We start from the raw sequence: 19,160 nt of genomic DNA, 5'->3' as shown, positions 1-19,160 counted from the left end.
ATGGTGAAATCCTTTTACAATTGCAACTCTGAACATATGACAAATAGCCTGCTCTATTGGCCGTAATTAGGAGCAGATGGTCTTAACTAACAAATGTGATTATCATCCAACTATAATTGAAAAAACATACCAATAATATAATTAACATTGGAAAGGACTAGATTAGATATGAAATACAATATCTTTTATTCCAGGTTATGGATGATATTAGACAGTGATGTTTGAATAAATGATTTACTAATGAAAATAAATGCTTATTCAGAGGGTTGGCTGATAATTAGTGATAAGGCGTTCCATTAACTAGATATAAGTATGGAATAAGAATCATGCATAGCACGTTTTAAATCACTTTATTTCACATTTTCACTTTTTAATTTCGCTGTTTTTTATATACCACTTTCATTTTTATTTTGATCAATATTTTGCTTCATTTTAATTAATTGGTACATGCGTAATTGATTATTAGACTTATCACTACCTAGTGCACCTTTCTAGATCCAGTTCTCTTCTCTTTGTCTGTTCCTTTGAATATGTATTGACTAGATGGTAACACCTCATTGAAATAGTAGCTATAATATCCATCTCACAAATGTGAGAGTATGATATATACAATACCTTAATAGAGATATGTAGTTTTATTTTTTTAACTAGTGCAACAATTTCTCTCTGTCTGGAAAATGTATAATATATGCTTGGATGGATATTAAGAAGGGGAGATTTACTCTCAACAGCTATTACTCCTAATCGGGTGAGATCGCTACCAATGTCTCTCTTAATATGATTTTTCATTTCAAGAGTCCAATATAACGCACATATAAGATCAGGGGGTAAATGCATTATGCTCCGATTTTTGCGAATCAACGATATCCGGCGACTTTGACAGTAAAATTTAAAAAGGCAATGAGTTTAAATGCAAGTTTTGCCTTAAAAATCGGAGTATAATACATTTACCCTCAGGACATTTGCATATACAGGGTAGGGCGTAAAGATCTCCCATATTTGGAGGGGGCACTATGTGAGTTGTAGTGGGGGTAAAGAAGTGGGGTAGATTTAATTTGGTAGGTTAGGCTCTGCCGTTTTTAGTACCCATCATGAATTGGACCAGTGAACATCGGGGCTTTGCTGTTCAAGCGTATGATTCATACTTTTGATTTACATCCCATTAATAAAATGAGCTGGCCATTCACTTTGGAACACAGAGTTAAACTTTCTGACAGTGTTTCAAACAAGATCTGAGTTTGGGCCCTTTATCTGTGATCGAGTTTCAGCAGAGCTTATTATTTACATAAGGATTACTTGTCTATTTGGAGCAATCCGGGACACTTGGATACTAATTTATATCCATTAGTATTATTATAGTCTTTTGAGAATTTTTAATTACCTTTAGTGATTGTTTTCATATAAAGTAATACTGACTCTACAATATTTATGCTGGTTATTTTTATCCTGACATCTGATATCTGTTCAGTCCTATGGCGCACCTGTTAATGCATTTTTGAAACCAAGATTTATACTTAAATTCAATCAGTGTTGTTTGTAGTTCACCTATTTCTCCATCAAATTTTTCAAATATGAGGAAGCAAAAAACAGAATAGTAAACTGTAATAGTGCAACACTTTCCATACAATTAGTGGGCAAAGTTTTTAACAGTGTGACTTTCTTTACTGAAAAGTGCTTAAACATATTCAAGCTTTCCAAACATTGTGCTCCCCTTAGCGTGAAAAAATAGGATTTTCCTTTTATCTTTGAAGTTTGTGAAGACACTTTCCAGTTGTGCTGCCCCCTAGTGTTAGGAAACTTACTTTCTAATATTGTAGCTTCTATACAGGATAGTGCTTTTTATCCACTGTGATGTCCTTTCATAGGCTCCTTCTTTAAGGACGGACCCAACTCTACTCCTTGTAACCATAACCACTAGGTGTGTCCTCCCACCCCCAGAAATCAGGACTTGGAGATTACACACTAGTTTCGACCAGGACGCATGTAAAACAAATTGGGACACCAATTAAATAGTTTGTTTTAGAATGGTTTGTTGAAAACCTCTAGGATATTCCAACTCGTATAATAATTTCTAGAATTTTGGATTATTAGGCTAAAAAAACAGTGTAATGGAGAGGACATAAAGAATAGGTATATAGTGTAGGGTAAAAGTCTCTTGTTTACATGGTGACGCAGTGTTCACGTCATAAGTTTCTTATCTACGTTTGTGTGTTTATATTTGATCACTTTTGAGATACAAGCTTAATGTTTGAAGAAGAGATTGTTATCTTAGAGCAGTATACATCTATGCTTCCTGTGACTAAACAATAAATGCTCAAAGAATTTATGATTTAAGAAACCGCCATCCTGCTTGTGCGACTACATTCCATTCTGTACTGTTCACGTTGCTGGAAACTACATCCATTTATCACCAGCAATTCAGTTAGGCGAGAGTCACCCTACATTGTAGTTTCATCTTCACACTCCAGGCCTTCGGTACATCCGGAGTGTAGAATTCTAAAAATTAGTTCACATGATTCATAGTACTGAGGCTTGTACCAACATATGAAGATAGATAGATAGATAGATAGATAGATAGATAGATAGATAGATAGATAGATAGATAGATAGATATGTGAAAGATAGATAGATAGATAGATAGATAGATAGATAGATAGATAGAGCTGGTACACCAATCGGCCACAGCATTAAAACCAATGACAAGTGAAGTGAATAACATTGATTATCTTGTTACAATGGCACCTGTCAAGGGATGGGATATATTAGGCACTAAGTGAACTGTCAGTTCTTGAAGTTGATGTGTTGGAAGCAGGAAAAATGGGCAAACATAAGGATCTGAGCAACTTTGACAAGGGCCAAATTGTGATGGCTAAACAACTGGGTCAGATCATCTCCAAAACACCAGGTCTTGTGGGGTGTTCACGATATGCAGTGGTTGGAACCTACTAAAAGTGGTCCAAGGAAGGACAACTGGTGAACAGGCAACAGGGTCATGGGCGCCAAAGGGCCATTGATTCACCTGGTGAGTGAAGGCTAGCCCGTCTGATCCAATCCCACAGAAGAGCTACTGTAGCACAAATTGCTGAAAACGTTAATGCTGTCTATGATATAAAGATGTCAGAACACAGCGCATCACAGCTTGTTGCGTATGGGGCTGCGTAGCCGCAGACCGGTCAGAGTGCCCACGCTGAACTCTGTCCACCGCCAAAAGTGTCTACAATGGGCACATGAGCACCAGAACTGGACCATGGAGCAATGGAAGAAGGTGGCCTGGTCTGATGAATCACATTTTCTTTTACATCATGTGGATGGTCGGGTGAGTGTGCATCATTTACTTACATGAAAAAACAGTCAGTATTTAACTTATGTGCAAAACAGAACACACATTTGCACCCCTTGCAATGTAACATGGTTTTGTCCAGGAGACTGAAATGAGAATCCTCTTCATTTAAGATCCTTAATGAATCAGGCCCCTTGTGTTTCGAGGGGGTAGGGGATAGAGGAGCCATTCATCATTAGAGGAGGGCCTGAAATTGTTGCACCCATGTGCACTTTTTGAGATTCACTTTTTTGTGGTTTCACTTTTTGGCATTAGGGTGAAGAAAGCACCATCCCGTGCACACATCTCTAAAGACAAGCACTGATTAAAAATCCTACTTATTCTCTCTCTTGGCCTCTCTGGTTCTGTCCACGCCTGGTTCTGCTCTTACCTCGCAATCCACACCTTCTCTGTCTCCACCTCCGGCTCTTCCTCCGCCCCCTTCCCCCTCCAAGTAGGAGTCCCCCAGGGCTCCGTCCTCGGCCCCCTTCTCTTTTCGCTCTACACTTCCTCCCTTGGTGTGCTCATCTCCTCCTTTGGTCTTCAGTATCACCTTTATGCTGACGACATTCAACTCTACATCTCCTCTCCTGATCTCTCGTCCACCCTCCTCTCTCGCGTATCTGAATGCCTCTCAGCCATCTCCTCCTGGATGTCTTCACGCTTTCTCAAAATTAACATCTCCAAAACGGAACTCATTGTCTTTCCTCCTTCCAGACTCCCCTCTCACCACAACCTCTCTATCGTTGTTAACAACACAACCATCTCATCTGTCACCCATCTCCGTTGCCTGGGTGTCACCCTTGACTCCCCTCTCACTTTTGCCCCCCACGTCCAATCCCTTGCTCAAACCTGTCGCTTCCAACTGCGCAACATTGCCCGCATCTGACCCTTCCTCTCACAAGACGCCACCAAAACCATCATCCATGCACTCATCATCTCCCGCCTGGACTACTGCAACCTCCTCCTCACCGGCCTCCCTCTCTCCCATCTCGCCCCGCTCCGATCTGTACTCAACGCAGCTGCTAGACTCATCTTTCTCTCACGCCGCTCCTCCTCTGCCTCCCCTCTCTACCAGGCCTTACACTGGCTCCCTTTCCCCTACAGAATCCTCTTTTAACTCCTTACTACCACTTACAAAGCTCTCTCCCAGTCTACTGCTCCCTATATCTCTAACCTCCTTACCATTCATACTCCTGCCCGCTCCCTGCGCTCGGCAAATGACCGTCCCCTCTCCTCCACTCTTATTACCTCTTCCCACTCCAGAGTCCAAGACTTCTCCCGAGCTGCCCCCCTGCACTGGAATGACCTCCCTCGCTCCATCCGTCTCGCTCCCAATCTGTGCTCCTTCAAACGGGCACTCAAAACTCACCTGTTCCTGAAAGCCTACCAACCTTCCACTTAACCCCTCATCCTCTCTGATTGTTCTCCCCCCCCCTCTCCCCTGGTCCCTTTTTCTCCCTTGCACCACTGCCTCCCTTTGTGCCTGTTTTGTTCACCCTCCCTTAGGATATAAGCTCGCATAAGCAGGGCCCCTCTTCCCTCCTGTTCTCCATACCTACTTTTCTGCTCCGCCCTCTTTCCATTTGTCTGCCCGGAGTTTCTGAAGCATTGGTACTTAGTGTTTATTGTTCTGTATGGTCTATTGTTTGTACTATGTACGGCGCTGCGGAAACCTTGTGGCTCCCAACAAATAAATGATAATAATAATAATAATATTCCTGGAGCAAAGGTCTTATTGATAAATACCAGCATCTCCTCTCCTTCACTCTATCCTCTCCCCCTGCCCCCCCCTCCCGCCTATAACTACCCTCACCAGGCACAATCTTGATGCTATTGACCCTACTTCTTTCTCCTCCTCTCTCAAAACTCTCCTATCCCCTCTTCCCACACTGGTCTGCCCTGAGCAGGCGTCTTCTCTCTATAACCACTCCCTCACTACTGCCCTGGATACCCTTGCCCCTGTGTCTTCTGTACACCGGCTCCGCTTAATTCCCCAACTCTGACACTTCAAATTCACCAGCGTCCTTCAGAAGTGCACTCGTGCAGCTGAACGCCTCTGGAGGAAATCTCGCTCCCTGATGGACTTCCTTCATTTTAAATTTATCCTCTCTTCATTCTGTTCTGCCCTCTCCCTTGCTAAACAATCCTTCTTTAAGTCTCTCATTTCGTCTCAGTCCTCTAATCCCCAACGCCTCTTTGCCACATTCAATTCTCTCCTCTCTCCCCCTCCTCCTCTTGTCCCACTCTCCCTCTCTGCTATTGACTTTGCCAACTTTTTCTCCTCCAAAATTGAGGCTAATAAAATTGAAGAAAAAAAGAGACAAACACTAAAGGGAAATATAGAGTGGAGGCAATAGGCAGAAACAGGGTTAGGAGGGCAAGAGGAGCACAAACATGTGGGGTGCAAGGAGTCAGGGAGGGCTTTCAATGCTTGGGCTATGCTCAATGAACCTGTGCAAGTGATTCCTTCCCATAACAAAAGTGGCAATAAGTGATGCCGGATGATCTGCATCAGCATATTGCGTCTGCACAGTTGCTGCTAGGCAATCCGAGTACAGGAAAGGGGGGCGACACTGGAACCCCCGCCCCAAGTGTGCGCTTGCACACTCACTCCTCTTGTTTCAGCCGTACCCTTTTTCAAAGTAAACTCTCTTATGCGGAGGGCCCTCAATAACCTTTGTTTTCATGTCTGCATATATTTTGTTTACTTTGTATGTCCCTATTTTATGTGTGTCCTGTTTTTCCTACTGTGTGGCGGCTGACAAGAGAGATCTTTTAAAATATTTGCCAGTTATTTTTTGTGACGATTTGCACACGGCTGATGTATGAGAGAACTGGTATCAAACCGCTGGCAAAACGTTGCTCCCAAAAGCCCCACATCACCCTCCATGCTTTTAGCCACAATACATATCTTGAGGCGTATGCAGCAACAGTTTTGCAAATCACCGGGAAGACTTTGGAAAAACTGCCAGATAATTAGATTGTTCTGCTAGGCAACATTGAAAAAATCAGAATCCACTGTCCTGTGCGGGTCTACAATGTCCAACCAAAAGTGGTGGCTGCTGTAATATGGAGACGTTAGGCAATCTAGTAGAATCATTGGTTGCTGAAAGCATGATTTTAGATTTTGAGCGCAGAAGGAGGTTGGGACCCAGCATCTAGTACCAGCGCTCTGCCCGCTACCTTGCAGTTCTGGTCAGTGCGATAGGCCATGGGGAACCATCCACAGCAGCCCTGATCTAAAGGAAGTGAAGGTCAGGGGTACCAGACCAGGTGCCCAGCAAGGTGGTACAATAGCAGCAAAAGTTACGCAGAAGGGTTATAGGTGCCGACGAAGGAGCCTAGTGGTGGCAGCAGGGCCCTCCTACTACATTTAGAGGGGCGCGATTGGGATAAAGTAAGGGGACAGTGGCAAGGCAGGGCCAGCCAGTCCACAGCAACACGGACAGGGTGGCATAGGAGGTCCATCCTGTCAGGAGAAGGATCAACATCACCAGCGCCAAGGTTCGCGCACACTCTACAAATCACGTGTCTTCGGTTCACGGTTGACCATGTGCCCACTCTCAGATCAGGAGGTTGAGCAAATGTTTATGGGGTAGCACGGTGGCTAAGTGGTTAGCACTTCTGCCTCACAGCACTGGAGTTTGATTCCTGACCATGGCCTTATCTGTGAGGAGTTTGTATGTTCTCCCCGTTTTTGCGTGGGTTTCCCCCGGGTGCTCCGGTTTCCTCCCACATTCCAAAAACATACTGGTAGGTATTGGCTATTATCAAATTGACTCTAGTGTGTGTGTGTGTGTGTGTGTGTGTGTTAGGGAATTTAGACTGTAAACACCCTTGAAGCAGTGAATGATGTGAGTGAGTTCTCTGTACAGCGCTGTGGAATTAGTGGTGCTATATAAATAAATGATGATGATGATAACAATGCATGTGACAAAAAAAACATAAATACTGTAATAGATGAATATAGTAAAGACTGAAAATAATTACTAATGTAAAAAATAGAAAAAAAGAAAAGAAAACTAAAATAAATGATATAGTATATAAGAAAGTTGAGGGAAAAGCCTTGAGGTTCTTCATTTGAAAGTGGGCTTACAGAGGAAGTTACAACATTATGCAAGACACCAAGGGGCAGGGATGTTGAGCGGGGATCTTCCCTGGGTACCAGCGGTGGTTATTGGTGGGGTGTATGGCCCAAACTATGGCTGCTGCACAAACAGTTTTCTGAGGTGATGCATTTGTATTTCTTTTCTATGGGGAAGTGATTGTATTTCTGGCATCTGAGGGGGGGGGTTATAACATTTTGCACCCTCTAATGAGAGGAGCTGTGCGGATTGGGGGCGATCCTGGCTGAGTGTGAGCCAGGTGAATGACTGCACTTACTTATACACCCCCATGGGACAGTACATTTTAGTATGGCGTCACAGAATTATTTAAATTAGAAAAAGTTGAAATGATTGAAAGGGGCGGTCCTAAACTGGTAGTGGGTTGGACTTTGAAGTAATATTTTTATACTAGTAGGTTAATTGGCTGCTATCAAATTGACCATAGTCTCCCTCTCTGTCCGTCTGTCTGTGTGTGTGTTAGAGGATTTAGAATGTAAGCTCCAATGGGGCAGGGACTAATGTGAGTGAGTTCTCTGTACAGCGCTGCGGAAATAGTAGCGCTTTATAAATAGCTGATAATGATGATGATGTTTAGGCTCAACCGCACAAGCCTCCTTCATCTTTATGCACGGTTGAGAGATGATTTGGAGCCATTACCACGTGTGCTCTACACTTTTTGGCCATAGGGTTATTTCGGTGTGTAAGTTCACAAGTCATAGGTCTCCTGTAGGCAGCGTTCAGTGAATAAGTCAGATCGGGAGCAACCGGCAGCAGGTAAAGGCTCACCGGTCCGCTGGTGACCCAGTATTTATGATCAAGAAGTATTTACAATGCAAACAAGTGCACTACTATGACATTTAGCAACCAAAATGTGTTGAAGATCGCAGTGCTCCAAGGTCTGCGGATTAAGTATCGCTCGTACACTGCCTGGACGCCCTGGCTCTGCAGACAAGTGTCCCTAAATTACATTTTAAAAAATGTTGGCATCTATGAATAAACCCACTGATGCCCACACTTTCCAATCACCGAGACAGCGGGACAAGGCGGTGCCTGTTTCACTATAGTAATATAAATAATAGGTTAATTCAATCTGCTGATTTATGAAGCAGCACAAACAGCTGGGTGCTCTAATGCCATGACACATCATCGTCTCATGGGAAAAAGTCTACCCGCTATTCATCAGGTGGCACAATGCAAAATATATAATGTCAGGTACAAAGCAAGAGGTGGCACCAATACCACTCTATTTCTCTTGTCAAAGGATGATCTGTTATTTGAAAGTTAGCATTGTGTTTTCAGGTTATTGTCAAATATTACAATAGAAGAGACCTTGCATTCATTCTCATGGGTCTATTCATCTGACGTATCATGGGTCTATTCATACAGTATAATAGCGCTGATTGCTGTATTAAAGGAACCCTATACTGAAAAATTGGCATGTATGTGTTGGATGTAGTTTTCGGTTATCCCCCATGGGGATGTATAACTTCCTCGCCTTTGCCTGCTCTCTGTCATATTGTCGGACCCCGAGATCTGTCCGTACCTCTTTTGACATTATACCACCCCTGCGAAGACGTCTCACCCACCCCTCCTGCCGTCAAATAACGGCATTATAGGACAGAGTCTAAAACAATGGCTCTAGGCTCCCACAGAGTTATCCAGTCTGTAGAGACTAATTAAGGTGGGATAACAAAATTACACTCACAGATCCATCTCTTAATATATATTTTAGCTGTGAAAAGTACTCTCCCATATTGGCATTTTCTCACATGTTATTATTACTTACATAATAGAATCGAAATGTATTTATTCAGGATTTCTAACCACTGATCAACTTAAAATATTCTGTAATATCATTTTAAAAAACAACAACACTTTTTTCCGAATTTAATTACAAATCAGATAGACAATAATCATTTACATAAGTATTCCCCACCCGTGCTAAGATACACCTCAATATGTTACAGTCAGTTGTGTCACAAGTCACATAGTTAATAAATTGTTGTCCATCTGTTCACTATTATAGTTTTTCAATTGATTTAAAAACAAACCCATCTGTCGGTGAGAAGTTGGTTAACATATTTCCAGACAAAAGCACCATTTGCCCCATCAACATCATCATCACCATTGATTTATATCCACAATGACCTGGACAATATTTATACAATAACATTTTTTTCTTTTAATTAGCAAACTTTATATTGTTTTAGATTATTTTATTGTCAGAAGAGTTGTGGTTTTTATTTGACAGTATATTGGATTACATATATTTCTGTTTTTTACTAAAACAAATAATTTTTTTCATTTGCACCGCTAAATGGAGCAAGCTCCACGCTCTCTCCAGCAGCTAACATGACTGTGAGGGCTGAGGAAGGGAGGGGTTAGGTGCTCATAAATGTTTGTTTCTGCAAATAAACTTTTACTGAGATTGTTGAGACTCATTATCACAGCGTGACTGGGGCCGTGTCTACAGAGTCACATAGATACAAAGCTGAAGAAAGACACAGGTCCCAGGAGAGTTTAAGATCCCATCGGATATAATGTACAGAGAGTAGATGCAGCTACTGACAAGGGAAAGACTGCGTGAGAGACTGGGATTAGAGACATGGGGAAATATTTACTAAACTGCGGGTTTGAGAAAGTGGAGATGTTGCCTATAGCAACCAATCAGATTCTAGATTTCATTTATTTAGTACATTCTACAAAATGACAGCTAGAATCTGATTGGTTGCTATAGGCAACATCTCCACTTTTTCAAACCCGCTGTTTAGTAAATCTAGCCTATGGGGCCTGCTTCATTAAGGCAGGTATGCTGAGCACAACCCATATTCAGTATTATACGCACATATTTAGGCTTTATGTCCCTTGAATTCAGCTTGAACACTGCTACCCCTGTTTTTGTGTGAGCAATGTAACTGAGCAATGTCACTGGAGACTGGAGAGTGACAAGAACACTGTTACCCCTGTTTCTGTGTGAGCAATGGAACTGAGCAATGTCACTGGAGACTGGAGAGTGACAAGAACACTGCTACCCCTCCTGTTTCTATATGAGCAATGGCACTGAGCAATGGCACTGGACACTGGAGAATGACAAGATCTCTACTACTCCTGTTTCTGTATGAGCAATGGAACTGAGCAATGTCACTGTAGACTGGAGAGTGACAAGAACGCTGCTACCCCTGTTTCTGTGTGAGCAATGGCACTGAACAATGGCACTGGAAAATGGAGAATAACAAGAACACTGCTACCCCTGTTTCTGTGTGAGCAATGGTCCTGGATCTCCTGGGGAGGGAGGTTCTTATGGAATCCAAACAACGCAATGATGACGTTTTGCCTTGATTCAGATCCGAGGATGCGCGAAAGTACAGAGCCGGCTTGTGAGCCTACTCGGAACCCCTAAGTTCGGGTGGGTTCAGTTTTCCGAAAACCGAGCCTGATAATCTCTAGTTGTCCCAGAGATGACAGTTTCTCTTAAATAAAAGTGATAAATAAATGCATCAACAGAGTAGAGATTGTGTGAGAAGGAATAAAACAGGTCATGTATAATAAGGACCATTATAACAAAGGGGCATTTGCCCTATATTATAGCTTTATTGAGCCCCAGTAAGCTTAATTTATTACAATAGGGTCAGCTGGTGTGCACGAATGAATGATATTGCGTCTAAAGCGCACAACTTGGTATCCAGAGAGATATAGGAGACAAGTGAACAATACATAAGGGAATAACCTATCTGGATAATAACTGAGCCACAAATATTTTTGTGAATAAGAACTGTAAGAAACAATTGAATAAAACAATTGATGAGATATTATAACCTCCCTAGAGATGCAATTTAGGAGAAAAATTAACAGACTAAATGTGATTGTCAAAAACTCCCAACCGCAGAATTAATTTTAATCCCTTGTTTCCGTGACTTTATTGACTAGTACTATATTACTATCTTTTATATTTCGCTGACTTGAAACTATGTTCTGGTTATAAATTGGTATTTTTAATAATTTAATAATAATAATATGTTATATCTTACGTCAGTTTCTTTTTTTCTCTTTTTTGAGTATAGCTATAACTTGTACTGCTCCCTGTTTCGGTTTTGTGATACTCACGCATAGTCTTTCATCTGCTGTGTAGAAGAAAAAAATATGAAAGCAAGTTCGCCATCTATTGTCAAAAAACCAAACTGAAACTGAAATCCAACCTTTCAAAGCCAAGTAGCCCACAGGCAGTTTTTAAATGTGTTTGCACATGCATTATTAAGCATTGTTTCTAGTGTTAACAAACCCTCTGGCTTTTTTTCTGATTTATGTTGCAATAGTGTCGTTATAAGGAATTTAAGAATATTACTTCCTCTATCATTCTTTCACTACTGATTGTCTTTTGTTGCTCATCACCTCTGTTCTTTCTCTCCCTCCTATTGTCACGTCTTTTATTATGCTGCCTCGCTCCTGTCCTATACCCATCCTCTCCCCCCGAACCATCCCTACTCTATCTCTACCCCTCGCTCCAGCAACCCGGTCAATCTCTTCTGTATCTCCCCACTTTCCTCCCTCACCTTCTCCTGTGCCCTCTGGAACTCCAGATCCATCCATAACAAACTGCCTGCTATCCTGGACCTCTTCATCTCCAACTCCTTTAACTTCCATGCTATCACCAAAACCTGGCTCTCTTCTACTGAAACTGCTTCCCCTGCTGCTCTCTCCTATGGAGGCCTTTCCTTCACCCACTCCACCAGACCGGACGACCGTCCCAAAGGTGGGGTGGGCCTCCTCCTATCCCCTAACTGCACATTTAGGGACATTTCCACTGTTCCTTTCCTCTACTTCTCCTCCTTCAAAGTCCACTCTGTATGCCTCTTCTCACCAATCCACCTCCGTGTCTCTGTCATCTACCACCCTCCTGATCCCACCTCCCTTTTTCTCGACAACTTCGCAAACTGGCTTCCCCACTACCTTTCCTCTGACCTCCCCTCCATCATACTTGGAGACTTTAACATTCCTATTGATAACCTCTCTGACCACACTTACACCAGACTTCTCGTCCTTTCCTCTTCCCTTGGCCTCAATCAGTGGACCTCTTCCCCCACCCACACCCTTGGTCACTCCCTGGACCTCGTCTTCTCTCATCTTTGCTCTCTTTCTGACTTCTCCAACTCCCCCTTCCCACTCTCTGACCACAATATCCTCTCATTTACTGTGTCCTCCTCCCCTGCTCCCCCCTTGCCTAAAACTACCCTCACTAGGCACAATCTTGATGCTCTTGACCCTACATCTTTTTCCTCCTCTTTTGAAGCTCTTGTCTTCCCTCTTCCCACCCTCGTCTCCCCTGACCAGGCGCCCTGTCTTTATAACCACTCCCTCACCACTGCCCTGGATACTGTAGCCCCCGCCTCTCCCATCCGCCATAGCCTCTTAATTCCCCAACCCTGGCACTCCAAAACCACACGTTTCCTTCAGAAGTGTACTCGCGCTGCTGAACGCCTATGGAGGAAGTCCCTCTCCCTGGCTGACTTCTATCAATTTAAATTTATCCTCTCTTCCTACTGCTCTGCCCTCTTCCTCACTAAATATTCTGTTTTCTCATTCCTCTAATCCTCGTCACCTCTTTGCCACGTTCAACTCTCTCGTCGCCTCTCTCCCCTCCAAAATTGAGGACATCAGACTCAATATCTCCTCTTCCCTTCCCTTTCCTGCCACCCTCTTCACTCCACCTTCCTCCAACAACCAACTCTGGTGCTCCTTTCGCCCAACTTTGGGCGAAGAAGTCCACTCCCTCATTCTTTTCTCTCTCCCGTCTACCTGCAACCAGGATCCCATTTCCCCTCACCTCCTTCGCTCCCTCTTCCCCACTGCCTGCTCATTCTTAGGAGACCTCTTCAATCTGTCACTCTCCACTGGCATCGTCCCTTCCTCCTTTAAACACGCCTTTATCTGCCTTATTCTCAAAAAACTCAGTCTTCATCCCACCTCACTCACTATCGGCCTATTTCACTTTCCCCCTTTGCTTCTAAGTTACTCAAGCGAGTTGTCTGCAACCGCCACACCAGACACCTCTCGGATAGCTCCCTCCTTGACCCTCTCTAATCCAATTTTCGCCCCCTTCACTACACTGAAACTGCCCTGGCCAAAGTCACTAATCATCTCCTCTCAGCTAAATCCAGGGATCACTTCTCCCTGCTCATCGTCCTGACCTCTCTGCGGCCTTTCACACAGTGGACCACACCCTCCTGCTGCAGGCCCTTCTATCTCTGGCTCTATCCTATCTTGGTCCACCTCGCTAACCAATCCTTCTCTGCCTCCACATCTGGTTCATCCTCCCCCACTCCGCCCACCCTGTAGGAGTCCCTCAGGGTTTTGTTCTTGGCCCTCTCCTCTTTTCGCTCTATAGTTCCTCCCTGGGTGCTCTCATCTCTTCCTTCGGTCTTCAGTATCACCTTTACACTGATGACATTCAACTCTACATCTCTTCTCCTGATTTCCCCCCCCTCCTCTTTCGCGTAACTGAAAATTAGCATTGCTAAGACAGAACTCATTGTCTTCCCTCCATTCAGATCATCCCACCTTGACCTCTCTATAACTGTCATCGGCACCACCATCTCTTCTGTTCCCCAACTCAGTTGTCTGGCGTCACCTTTGACTACTCCCTCTCTGTTGCCTCCCATATTCAAACCCTTGCCTAATCTTGTCACTTCCAACTATGTAACATTGCCCGCATTTGGCCCTTACTATCTCAGGATGCCATGAAAACCATCATCCATGCGCTCATTATTTCACGACTTGATTACTGTAACCTTCTCCTCATGTTCCTTCTCTCCTTTGTTCTATACTCAACACGGCCGCGAGGCTTATCTTCCTTTCACACCGCTCTTCTTCTGCCTCCCCTCTTTGCCTGGCCTTACACTGGCTCCCCTTCCCCTACAGAATTATTTTCAAGCTCCTGACCATCACTTGCAAGGCCCTCTCCCACACTACTGCCCCTTATCTCTCCAACTTTCTCTCCATCCACACTCCGTCTCGCTCCCTGCGCTCAACCAATGACCGCCGTTTCTCCTACACCTTGATCACTTCTTCCCACTCTCGAATCCAAGATTTCTCCCGAGCTTCCCCTCTCCACTGGAATGACCTCCCATACTCCATCCAACTGTCCCCTAACTTGTGATCCTTCAAACTGGCACTTAAAACTCACCTCTTCCTCAAAGCCTACCAGCTTTCCACCTAATCCTCACTCCATGCTCATTCTCTTCACCGATCTCCTCCCGGCACCCACTCGATCCTCCTGCACTTGATCCCCTCTTCTGACTCCCTCTGTCTCTGATGTCTGTTTGCCCTCCCATTAGGATGTAAGCTCTTACGAGCAGGGTCTTCCTCCCTCCTGTCTCTACACCATTTCTTCTACTCCAGCTTTTCTGTAATTCTATGTCTGGAGCTTCTGGAGCCTTGGTTTACTCGGCTTTTGTCTGTACTGTTTTACCCTGTAATGTCTACTGTTTTTTCTGTGTGCTGCGCTGCGGAAACCTTGTGGCGCCATATAAATAAACTATAAAAATAATAATAATATCATATGTGTTTACCACATATAAATTCATCAGGAAGCCTACAGCGAGCTCCAAGGAGCCGGTATAAACACTCATCATTTTCCAGTGGGTATGAGGCCTACATTGATTTATAAAAAGTTGAGCAAATCTTTCAGATATCAATTTGTGAACAATTTGCAAGTTCAATTACAAAAGTTGGAAATTTGCAATTCAACAATCCATGGCTTGATTCTCTAAATGCACCTTAGGCACTATTTATTTTAGTTTAAAAGATGCTGTTATAAAATAGTACATTTATTGTTGGAATTAGAACACAGTGGGCCTGATTCATTTAAAAAAGCCAAAACAAAGTTAGTAACTTTGAACCTTGGCAAAACCATGTTGCATTGGAGGGGGAGGTCAATTTAAAATTATAAAATGTGAGGACAGATTTATAATTAGTGTAGAGCATGTCCTAGATCATCTTTTAACATCAGTGTAAAAATAAAGCTATCAAGTATTTGCGCCCTACATGAAAAATCAGCCAGTATTTTCCTTTTATGCAAATTAAGAAACTCATTTGCACTCCTTGCATTGCAACATGGTTTTCAAAAGGTTCAAAGTTACTCAATTTTTTGCTTTACTTTCCTTAATGACTCAAGCCCAGTATAGTTAAAGAATTTGAACCACACCAGCTGCTCTATTTGAGTAAAATTTAGTATTACAATTAAAATGATGTGTGTTAGAAGAACATAAATCACACCTTCTGCTGTTTTTGTGTAAAAAAAAAAGAGATTTTGTATAGGAGAGATGATTTCTATAAAAATTAGAATAAAGTGCATTAAAATAATTTGAACCACAGCTGCCAAGGTATTTTTTGAGTGGGAAAATTATATTTATAAGAGACAATGTTTTGGGTATATAAGCATAAAATATGTATATACAGATGTATACATATACATTTATGGTGTGCATGCACAGTATGGAATCTTACGCAAATAAACAGACATACGTCCACTTCTAAATAAGGCCCAAAGAGTATTCTAACAGTATAATATTGAGAAGTAGAAGAATCAGCTTCTAAATCTAAAGTATATTATTACATTATTATTTGATATAATTCTTTGCTATATTTATAGCTATGTTGGATAATTTGTGCTTTATGTTAAATTTTATTTGAAAGTCAGCTGAGAAACAGGTATGTCAATAAAAGAGAATAGGTGTCTTTTGTTTAAAATTTTGTGTCGTTCTTAGACCACAGGAAATGTCATAAGATTAAGCCGCTGTGTATGCCAATATCGTTAAATATTGATAAATAGACACCTTTAAGGGTTTAGAAGAATTTGCAATGTCATCATCTAAGGGATTCAGGGTCACTTGTTCTTTAACTATCTAACTCTAAAGTTTCATATATTGTATAATACATGTAATTATGACTGGTGGAAGATTTCTTATGCTATTTTGTTTTATGAACTTGTGCCTAAGTTCATGTTCCCACTTGTTGCTTTTACTGTAGCTATAACTTCTATGACTCCCTATTTCGGTATAGTGAAATTTATACTTAGGGCTAGATTTACTAAGCTGCGGGTTTGAAAAAGTGGGGATGTTGCCTATAGCAACCAGTCAGATTCTAGCTGTCATTTTGTAGAAGGTACTAAATAAATGAAAGCTAGAATCTGATTGCTTGCCGTAGGCAACATCCCCACTTTTTTAAACCCGCAGTTTAGTAAATCTAGCCCTTAGTCTTTCATTGGCTGTGTAGAAGAAAAAATATTAATGCAAGTGCGCCATCTAGTGTCTAAGAAACTAACTGAAGCCAACACTGTATAGGCCCATACAACTATCAAATCACCATACCCACTGGTATTAATCTATTTTTTTGTGGTGATGGTGTCACTGTACTGAGTATCGAAATGCTACTGGTTCTGTTTTTTTGTGTTTAGAATATGCAAATTCAATCCCAAAACTTATAAATCTGCAATTTGATTAAAAAATCTTCCAATTAAAACAGCATTTCCTACAGAGCATTCATTTATTGCAATTGTTCTGACTTTACACTTTACAGATCAAGTTTATTAGTTACAAATAAAATTTATAACACCCCATTCATACTGCGACAAAAACCTGGGTCTTTGCCGGGCAAGCCCAGACGACCCGGGTCGAAGCGCAGTATGAATGGTGCCAGGTCTAATTCCCGGATATGATGACCAGGAATTAGACTCGGGACTTTTGGTCGCCTTCACTATGAATGGTGAGACCCGGGTTTTTCAACCTGGGACTCACCAAACACAATTATAAAGTTGGAAGGAAAAAAAACACATACAAGAGGAGCCAATCAGAGCTTCTCTTGTGATGTTGCCATGGAGACCCGGGCAGACCCGTGTTCTTTATGAACAAGGTCTACCCAGGAATTTCTCTCCGTGGGAGCCTCTGTCCCCCGGCAATATTCCAGGTTCATAAACCCGGGATATTGCCGGGGCGGCAGTATGAAAGCAGTATTAGTTACATTTTATTTTATTAAGCATATTGTTGCTCTTAAAACGTAGCCAATTTATTGTCACAATAACAATAATATATATTTAAAGAGTTTGTACCACATCTCTGTCTTTATGTTAAAAAAAGGATCTCATTGGACAGACACACTTAAATATTTGTGCATGGCCCCTTCTCTGGGTTTGCACATGGCATTGTCATGCTCCTTCCCTCCTGTAAAGAGTTACGTGTCCAGGTCTGAAGAGTGATACCAAAATAGTGGTCTAAGAATCCAGCATCATAGGTGAAAGGTCCCCTCAGGGGTGTTCAGCTCTAGTAAAGTATGTCCTCACTATTTGTCAAGCTCACAGGAATTATGGATGTCTAGCTTGATGGTGCTATAGTGAAACCTTACGTCAATGAAAGGTTGTCCATCGGCCAATGCCATGAGGTGTTAATGACATGGATTTCATTTTCTCCTTGATGTCAAGTAAACTATGAGCCCCCTATTATACCCATCTGGCAGCTTTCCAGGTGCCGAGCAGTTGACCCATGTTAAGGTTGCCCGTTGGTCCTTTAATCATGGCCAATAAAAGTGTATCCCCTTTTGCCACTCAAAGGGACCCACACGACAAATAACAACCGAGAAACATGTTTCTAATGTGTTTATTAACTCACACAAGTCTGATGGAGGTTGTAAATTACGAGCAGTTTATACACATTAAGCAGTACAGAATAGAAGTTGATTTTCAGATATTTTAAAATAATTACATTGTTTTAAAGTAAAAATAGAACTGTGTACTCTCTCTTATATATGCATTTCATTTATAATAGTTATATCAGCAAATCTTCCGGTCATTCATAAATGTACAGTAAATATTGCTGACTGATTGTTAGCAAGTGTAGAGCAGGTCATCATATGATCATCAACACCTAGAGGCATTCATACATAGATACAGCGTATTCTCAAAAGTACATTTCCGGTTCCGGCCTCTAAAATACATCCTAGGACTTTACAAACCAGAGCACAAGGGTCATGTGAGGGTCTGCAACGTCAGAGTCTATTTGCGGACTATGCATTTATTTCTGTAGAACGGCGTGATGATGCTACTTCAGTGGTGGAAAAACGGCATCACAAGGCTACATAGAACTGGGGCTTCACTATACATGCATTATGGTACATGGTAATATCATGTTCACTGAGAGCAGAGTGGTGTCCTCAGGGGAGTGACCTGGCATTGCTGACTCTGCACTGCTTGCATCATCCCGCCCCTGCACATCCAGAGTTAACTTAGGTGGGCGTGGCTTGATACCGCTATTTGAGTCAACACTCCACTCCACACCCTCCCAAACAATTTGAGCGAGAATTGCCCGCTCCACCAGGAGGTCTCCCCTTAATTTGGGAGATTCCCAGAAATTTCGGGAGAGCAGTCAACTATGATGTATATACGTCTAGGTGATAGGTCCGGTCGGTCTAATTCAAGTATTCAGCTATCTTGACTGACTGCTGTAGAGGCCCAGTTTGGTATGTACAATATAATATTCCTGTTAAATAATAGTATTGTAACTCAGACTGGAGTTATCTCAACTTGAAAATTGATTATCCGAACAATTGATTAATCCCAAAGCAACAAACATTAATCTATATATTTCATATATGTTTGTGTTTCAGTAAATTGTCCTGTCTAGATTTTTCCAACTGTCCCCAGACCCTTTTTAAAATAATACCGCTTTCATACTGCCGCCCCGGCA

Source organism: Mixophyes fleayi, chromosome 2 (assembly GCF_038048845.1).
Source record: "Mixophyes fleayi isolate aMixFle1 chromosome 2, aMixFle1.hap1, whole genome shotgun sequence".
Classification (NCBI taxonomy): Eukaryota; Metazoa; Chordata; class Amphibia; order Anura; family Limnodynastidae; genus Mixophyes; species Mixophyes fleayi.
Note: the sequence above shows the minus strand (reverse complement) of the source record.